At 38.9% G+C, this 9,575-nt stretch overlaps 1 long non-coding RNA gene across 1 annotated transcript; it reads left to right on the forward strand.

The window, feature by feature from the left end:
• The first annotated feature begins 1,014 nt into the window (after nt 1-1,014).
• Nucleotides 1,015-3,748, forward strand: LOC137524387 (uncharacterized). The gene is made up of 3 exons (XR_011022666.1): nt 1,015-1,194; nt 1,676-1,789; nt 3,413-3,748. It is a non-coding gene; the product is annotated as an uncharacterized lncRNA (long non-coding RNA).
• Nucleotides 3,749-9,575: the final 5,827 nt, after the last annotated feature.

Raw genomic sequence — 9,575 nt, forward strand, 5'->3', positions numbered from 1 at the left:
GAAGGACACAGGGGGCTGGAACAAGCCTGAGGTAAGTAAAAATCATCTTGTTGTCACCATAACAGGTACACTTTAAACTGATAAGGGGAACTAATTCATGAGATAAACATATAAGGAAAGATAAGTCATGAGTTAAAACAGATGAGGAGAAAGAAATCAAACGGATCGCAGGGGCTGGAGGAAGCCCCAGGTAAGTGGAGTTTGTTTGTTTTTTTAAGCTTGGATGTTTCCTTTAAGGCTGTGTTCCCACTATAGTGGAAAGTGAACTTTTCTTTTTGTCTGCCAACTGATCCTTTATTTTTTATAAATAGCATATCTTCACACTCATGGTGGCCACTAATGATCCAACCTTTCTCATCCAATCTTACCATTTCTATGTAATATAAGGGACTCTAAATCATTCATTCAATATATTAATTCAATTTAACTTTATACTACATATATTTAGTAAGATTGGATGAAAAAGATTGGATCATTAGTGGCCACCTTTAGTCTGCAAGACATCCGTTGTGTGGTCTGCAACCTTTACTGGAGAACGAATGCGTTCTCCATATACCTATGGTTGAAACGCATCTGCTCCGGGCAACAACCCGGTTACCCGACCACAACAGACCATCAGAATGGACACTACACTGTCCGCTCCCACTGGGAGGTCCAGCTCAAGTGGGAACCTGGACATACACATCTAATCTTATTAGGGTACAGAATAGCAAGGTAGGACCATAGTTTGCCATGATTACACTAATGTGTAAATGCCAGTTGGGGAGCCAAAGATATTCAAAGAGGAACTTTGGGGAAAGATTAAAAAAAAAATCAATATAATGCAAAGTGAGAAGTTAAAAAATAGAAGAGAGATCTATTGTTGTTTGATCCATAATCAGCCTGCACGTAATCATCTTTACTACTGGCAGGCATGAAAAAAAACAGACAGCACCAACTGGCATTATCTCTAACCACACCCCCTAACAATGCGATAGGTTATAAGATTGTTTTTTGTTTTTTTTTAATAGATATACATATGCACAGAGCGAGATACTGGTTGTTATGCAGTTGGAAATAGTTGTTATTTCCCACGATCCTATAAGGCTCACAGACAGGAAACTGTAAGAACCATGGTCATGACATCACACTGTGGGAGGGGTTTCACCACAATATCAGCCATATAGACCCCCCTGATGATCTGTTCAAGAAAAGGTAAAGATTTCTCATGGGAAAATGGGTATCAGCTACTGATTGGGATGAAGTTCAATCCTTGGTTACAGTTCCTCCTACCATATTATTTTATGTATTAATATAGTACTGCAAAAAATCTTCTGCAGCACTTTACAGAGTACATAGTCATGTCATTAACTATCCATCAGGATGTCATATGTCCATCATAGTGTAAGGCCAATTTTTTGGCAAAGCCAATCATTTTTTATGTTTTGGTGACATGGAGGAAATCAGAGCGCCCAGAGGAAACCCACACAAACACAGGAGAACAATTTATTTGCCGATAGTGTGCAGAGCAGACCCAGATTTGATTCGGTGACCAAGTGCTGCAACCACTGTTCTGCTTCTGTCGGTGTACTCTGCCCTGGGCTTGTAATAGTGTCTTCAAACCTATACTGTTGTTTTGTATTCTTACTTTGCTTTTATTTTTTTCTTCTATTTCCTGCAATATCTATTGACGAAGAGACATGTCTGAATGCAGCTGCACACTTACCATGGGCCCATTAGCAGCACAGGAAAAGGTCACCAGCATACCTGAAAATGAACAATAACACTATTTACAAAAGCCTTGGGCAAGGTAACATTCATTTTGTGAAAAATGTACACATTGCGGGAGGAAATACAGACTCCTTTTGTTTTATCACATGCCTTTGGTTATCAATTTTTCACCTTGAAAACCAGAAAGATGAGTTTGAAGAAACAGCTTTCATCTTAGTGCAGCAGAGTGCTTAGAGGAAGCCATTTTGAGACAACATTTATTGTCACAGGGCATTATGTCTTGTAACTAATCACTGTTCTATAGCTAACTGTTTATTATTATTTTTTTTTGTATTTAATGTATTAGTTGTATTAATTATTTTTTTTATACATGTTATCCTTTCAGTATCCTTAGAGCAATGTATGTTGATTATGTTTTGTTTGTTCTATGTATTACATTTGGTAAAACATAATTTTTTTTTTACAAAAATATATTTTTGAAAGTTATTTTATGAGCTAGAAAAATATTACCAGTAAATAGCAGAAATGAAAATGTGTATTTGTTTAGAGCAACTGTTTACTTGATGATCTTTATACAAAGGCTGCCCTCTCTAATCTCCATGGCCTTCCTTATTACCTGTTCTCTACAACCTTCTCACTCATCTTATCTCCTATTTAATTCAAACTTTTTCCCCCACTTTTCATCCTATCCTATCCCTTTCAGGGTGGTCAATGTGATAGATACAAATTGATACACATTTTGTGTACTGTTTAAAGCGGAATATAACCCTGCATTTCAACTTTGCTCTAAAACATTATTTACAGCATATTATATGCAAAAAGCATTTTTTTTTAGTAGACCAGCATTGGAAGGGTTAAACACAGAGGTTTTAAGTTCCGTGCAGACGTTCAGATAGTTACATTCTATTTAGTTAGATGTATCTATTGACAAACAGTTACACACTCTTTGGCTGTCCTCCAAGCTCCTTCTCAGTGAGAGAGATGAGTCACAATAAGCACTTATTTGTAAACAAAAAGTATCTAACTGAAGTTCGGATGCGTCTGCAAAAATCTCCAGGGACTTTAAAGCCCTGTGTAACCCTTCCAATGCTGGTCTAGTAAAAAAAAAAATGCTGGTTGCATATAATATACTGTAAATAATGTTTTAGAGCAAAGTTGAAATGCAGGGTTATATTCCGCTTTAAGGGCTCTGTCTTTGACATGGGAGACCAGGATTCGAATCCAGGCTAGGGTCAGTACCTATTCAGTAAGAAGTCCTTGGGCCCATAGTGGCTGCAGCTCTTGAGCGCTTTGAGTTCAACAGGAGAAAAGCGCTATACAAATGTTAGGATAAGGTGGCCATACATTTTAGTCAAATTAAATGGAAATGGATTAATCAAATGCAGCAGCTGTTTCTGAGGTGCATAAGTTTATATAACATTAGCATGAAGTTTGCCTCAACTTGGACATTAGGGACGCTCATTTGGATTCCGTGGAATTGAAATTTCCGCATTGCCTATTGGAATTCAGAAAACGGAAATCGTAATTCCGCGGAAATCCAATTTACCGCAACTCTTAGCCCAATCACAGACCTCGGAAGCATTGGCCCAATCAGAGAATTTTTGCAGAATTTTTCTGCAAAAAATCTGATCATCGCGGTGATTGTCGAGCAATCACAAGACTTTCTGATTTTCCATTTTTCTGATCTTTTTTTTCATTTTAGCATTCTCTGAGGCAAAAAAGGACAAATAAAATACACATAGAAAATTGGAAGAAACGCAAAATCGGAAACTGAAAAATGGAAATCGAAAAGACAGAAAAATGAAAATCGTAAAAACGGAAATTGGCTTTGAGGGAAATTGGAATTTCTACAGAATCTGAAATGGGCGTTTCTGACCATCCCTATTGGACATATTGGCATCTCATTGACAAATCTTTTCCACTAGTATTATACCTTTATCATTCATTCATGCCTTTCAACATCAATTCCATCACAAACAATTGTCAAATAAAATACAGCTGGTCCAATACTTACAAACAACTCAAGTTACAACGTTTCAGGCATACAAACAAAGTTGTCTTCATGTACAAAATATACAGTTCTGTTTTTTTTTTATTACACATTTTTGTTGTTAAATATTACAGCAGTGTATAAACTGCCATAAGTTGTTCAAAACATTTGAATAGGTCAGTGAACTTGAAAACAACCAAATAGGTTTACAGTATATGGCCAAACTTAGAGTTGTCTAAAAGTAAAACATTTATATATGTTTCACCCCATGTTTAACACAGGACTCCACAAAATCAACTTACAAATAATGGCCACAATTCACTAAGATCGCGCTGATGATAAGGCAAGTGAAAACTTATCACCACACATCGATTGTTATTTTAATGGACCACTATTGAGAAAACCATAAAATTTCAAATATATGAATACATACAAATAAGAAGTAATTTACTTTTCTTTACTTTTCTCCTATTTTGCTGTAACCTACAGTAAGTAGTAGACATCTGACATTACCAACAGGTTTTGGGCTAGTCCATCTCTCCATAGGGGATTCTCAGCATGGCCTTTATTCTTTATAAAGGCACTCCCTGAAATAGATTTATACAAAGATGCTGGCCAGCCTCCCTGCTCACCCTATACTTTTTTTGGCAGTTGGACGGAGCAACTGCCATTCACGAAGTGCTTTTGAAAATAAAGAACACCCCAGGAACCTCCATGAGAAGATGGGCTAGTCCAAAACCCGTCGGTTCTGTCAGATTTCTACTACTTACGGTAAGTGACAGCAACATAGGAGAAAAGTAATTCATTTATGGCTCATTTTACTCTGGAATAAACGTACTTATCTGTAAATGTTTACATATATTTAAAATTTTAAGATTTTCTCAACAGTGGTCCTTTAAGTGTTAATTCACTAAAGAAGCTTGTTATATTAACATGAAGTTATATGTTTTCACAGTGAGAGTATTATCTTATTACTCCAGCCCTTAAATTGAATATAAAGCAAAGGAAAGAAAAAGAGTTTAACTTATCTGGGACTTCTACCAACCCCCTGCAGCCACCCTGTGCCTGTGCCGGTTTTCAATGATCCTCTGGTCCCTTGCCGCGGCTTAGTTTTGTTTCTGCCGGCTAATAGTCGGCGGGCCACTGCGCCTGCACGGCCCTGGCCACGCACATCCTCATTTGCGCTCCCGTCGGTGAGTATGCCCTGCGCATGTGCAGTAAGAAAAAACCTCCTACTGTTCCTGCGCAGGATGCTCTTGCCAATGGGAGCGCAAATGAGGCTGCACATAGCCAGGGTTGAGCAGGCGCAGTGGCCTGCTGACTAATTAGTCGGCAGAAATGAAACTAAGCCGCGTTGGGGGACTGGAGGATTGTTGAGGACCGGCACGGGCACAGGAAGGCTGCGGGGGGCTGGTAGAAGCCCTAGGTAAATTAAACTCTTTGGTTTAGGTTCAGGTTGTTACGTTATTACTTCTCTATAGTTATTCTTAAGGTGTCAATAATCAGGCGACTTGGCATCGATCGATCATCCAATTCAATTATTATAATTGGATCAGATGAAAATTGGTGCCGACAAGAGCATGCCCGATTGATGATGGGACCAAATCGAGTTAAAATTGGTTGCATGTATTGATTGGACATGCTGCAAGGTAAAAAACAACAAAAAAACAACCCTGCTGTGGCTTCTTGGATGTGAAATTCCCATCCCTTGTTAAATGCAGCTACGTATTTCCATGCATATACGCATGCTCTCCCTTTATCAGCGCTCGTACACATGCTCATGTGCGGATACTCGCTCAGAGAGTGAATGATTGCTGCTATGGCAAATAGCAGAAATCATTTAAAAGAAGTCAATAAAAAAAGTTTGTAAAGTTAAAAGAAGGTAAAAAAGTAGCAAATAGTGGCACAATGTGAAAATAAAGTTTTTTTTTCCTGCCTGCAAATTAACCCCAACCTGGTCAATTAACTCCTTGAGGCATATTTAATATCCAGCAGGTAGTGCTCATCAGTTTTACCGGTACTCATGCCTTTCGTGTGTGTTGCGCACTTAGCGAGATCCACGTTACCTAGGTACCTAATGCTGGGAATACACGGTTCGTTTTTGCCTTCGTTTAAACCTTCGATTCGTTCGGTAAACGAATCGAGTGTTGAAAACGTATGTGAAAATAGTCATAATCTCATTATAGTTTCGATTAATAGACCCCAAAAACGAACGACTAGTGATCGAACATGTTTGATATTATCTCTCTTTATCCATCTAATCGAGCCATTGGTAGGCTTGATGGCTGTTCAGATCGATTATATATTCGTTTATGCTAGTCCGTCCCTGTAAAAAGGGATTTTCGTTTCGTTTCTTTGCAGCCTTCGATCATTGGAAAAACGAAACCATCAGAATCGAAAAAAAAAACGAAACCGTGGGTGGTGATATTAACCGTATGACCGATTATTTCGGGATCGAAAAGGACAAAAGGCACAATCGAAACGAAGGTTTAAACGAAGGCAAAAACGAACCGTGTATTCCCAGCATAAGTTGCTAATGAAATGCGTATTAAGAATGCACGTATGTTTATCTGCGTGTCTGTTCTGTTGGACTTTTGGACAATTTTTCCCTGCAGAATCCCTCTTTTATTGTGGTTGCCCATCTATCCTCATATAAAATAACACAACAGCTCTATGATATAGAATTAGACTTACATACTCTGATGCAAAAATCAGATTATACATACCAATGAAGAGAAGAAGTGTTGTCAGTGGAGCTAGACTTCCCATGCTGGCTGTGGACTCTGCTGCCTGTGTGAACACAATATTGAGTAAATCTAAAGTAAAACTAAAAGTTAAAGAGGAACTGTAACCAAAACAACATAATGAATACAATGTATTATTTTTAGGATATTCTTTTGTAGATTATTTAGTCAGTTTGCCCATTGTAAAATCATTCCCTTCTCTGATTCACTTTCTGAAATGTATTAAAGGAGGCAACATCTTTAGTACTGGCAGGTGATCTTTGCGGAATGCTTGTCTACTGATAGATGTCATGCCTGGTACACACCATGCAATTTCCAGTCAGATAAATCAGTTGAATTGATTATTTCCGACATCAATTTTTTGATCACTTCTATACAAAAATGTGATCAGAGAAAATTATGGAAAATCAGATTGGACCTGTTGGAAATAATCGTTTCAACCTGTCTATCTGATGGGAAATTGTTTGGTGTGTACCAGGCATTAAGCCAGTACAAAAAACATAGCTGGTATCCCAGAATGCTCTGGGGTTTAGAAATCCGCATAACAAACAGCCTAAAATAAACAATTGTTCAAAACAGAGGCACCAGATAAGGATGAAATTGTTAAAAACTGTTTACAAAGGGGGAGGTAGTGGTGGCCTCACCTCCCACAAGTAGACAAATGATCAGTTATTCCCTGAAAAATATCTTTATTCAAATAGACTCTAGAGTAATAGCGCTATTACTCTGGGGTCTATTTGAATAAAGATATTTTTCAGTGAATAACTGATCGTGTGTCTGCTTGTGAGAGTTGAGTCCACCATTATCTCCCCCTTTTTAAACGTTTTTTAACTATTTCATCCTTATCTGGTTCCTCTGTTTTGAACAGAGGCACCATTATCTTATTGGTCGTTTTTTAAGCTGCATGCATTTGCATAAAAAATGACATAATCCTGCATTAACATCCTGCTGAAATCTATTGCAAAGCGATGTGCAGTGCGTGGGCAGCCATAGATCCCTCTCTGATCAAATTTAATCAAAGAGGGATCTATCTAAAGGTCGACCTGCTACCAGATAGAACAAAGCATGAGTACCTAAGGGGTTCTGTGGACTGCTCAAATAAGCAAAAAACGACGCTTAAATGGGGCTTCTATCTGCCCCCTGCAGCTGTCATGTCCCACCCCATCCTCCTATAATCCTCGGTTCCCCGCCGCCGGACCCCATCTAATATTCGTCTAACAAGACGAATAATGCTTGGTCCCGCGCGCGTCATCGGGAGCTTGCGGCGCAGACGCAGTACGGAGTTTTCTTGTACTTTGCCTGCGCAGTAAGCTCCTGTTGATGGCCGCACAGCTGCAGTGTAATTAGTCGCGTGATTAGACCGGAAGCTGTGGCGGGGAATAGAGCATCGGAGGAGGACGGCGTAGGACATTACAGCTGCAGGGAGCCGATAGAAGCCCCAGGTAAGTGTCGTTTTTTGTTTTAGTTGAGCAGTCCACAGAACCCCTTTAAGGGTGTAAATATGGCATTCTGTGATGATAATAAGTGGTGTTGAAGGCCTCACACCCTGTTTTGTGTTGGTGGAACACATACTGAAGGGTGTGACAAACATTGAAGATACAAAATATCTACTAGTCTGTGATGGTTAAAACTAGATCAGACAAAAATTAGTAAGGCGAATCCAAGACGTTGACTTCACACCAGTGACCAACGATTATGCAGAAAGTTATGTAGTACTTAAACTTTTAAAGTGGACTTGAACACAGGACAGAAGTAAAACCTAGAGAAATACACCTTGTATGTATTTAGAGAGTTTAGCCTGCCTAATTCCCCCTTATTTGTGTCTAATCACAAGTTGTAATTTGCTCCCTTGCCTGTGTCACATGACTGCCATGGCAGAGATGGCAGATAAGCTAATTTGAAAGTACAGAATGTTAACAATACTGTATGTCTGCTTCCATGAATTAGGAAGTAGACACACTGCAGATTTATTTCAGGATTTGTATCAGCTGTGACAACGAAATGTTTTTTGTTTAAAGGTTGTTATGCTGTTGCGTATATTTTAGAGCAGAGAGGTTGTTCAGGTCCGCTTTAAAGTTGATGTTAGAGATTCCATCACACATTTCTGCACAGTCATATATGGAAGGAAGGGGTATGGAACTTAATTATTTACATTTTAACAGCTACACAACAAGAGAGGGATTAAAAAGACATTGAAAAACAGCCAATATTCAGATGTCGGAGCATTGAATGAAGTCAAGTTACCCTTTTCTAAATACTTGCTGTTTATTCTTGCTGAATTGCGCAATTTCCAGATGATTTGTTTTGAGACAACAGTGTCTCCTCTGAGGCATGACTGTTTATGAAAGTCATACATATTTGGGTATTAAGACTGGAAATGTAGCTACACAAAGGCCACTCATTTGGATGGGGGGAGGGGGGGGGGGTATCGGATTGTTTCAATACTGAAAAGCATGAGAACAAAAAGGATAAAACAATGCACATAACACGCATAGCAATAGGAAAGCTGTACAGAGGTGTCTTGTTACACCAAAAAAAAAAGGAAAATGACTACCCCCCCTCCCCCCACAACTTCTATGTCCTATTATTTAAAGGGTACCTGAAGAGACATGTGACATGATGAGATAAACGTGCCTACATCCAGTCCCATTTCTACTTAGAACTAGGCTATGCTCCTTAATAGAATTTAACAATCGCCACTAGGGCTCATGGGAAATGTAGTTACGGGTCCACCATTCTGCTGGTAATATGGCAGCATCAATCCCTCTCAATAGATGTTGAGGGATAAATTCTTGTAGTACAGTGAAATGGGGATAGTGTTAATGTGTTAGCAGGATATCCATAACTATTTAAGCTGTCTACATTTTCTGTGTTTTGATGAGAAACAAATGTAATAGAAAATCTCCACTACAGATTCCTCGCTCTCCTCTGGCTAGGCCAACATGGAAACAAATAGAGGAAGGTTGGAGACGTGTATAGGGGAGTTACTCTTTAAAGAGGATCTGTAACCAAGGAATGAACTTTGTCCCAGTCAGTAACTGATACCCCTTTTCCCATAAAATATTTTTACTTTTTTTTTTTATAGATCATCAGGGAAGTCAGTATGGCTGATATTGTGGTGAAACCCCTCC

This window comes from Hyperolius riggenbachi, chromosome 7, assembly GCF_040937935.1.
Source record: "Hyperolius riggenbachi isolate aHypRig1 chromosome 7, aHypRig1.pri, whole genome shotgun sequence".
Classification (NCBI taxonomy): domain Eukaryota; kingdom Metazoa; phylum Chordata; class Amphibia; order Anura; family Hyperoliidae; genus Hyperolius; species Hyperolius riggenbachi.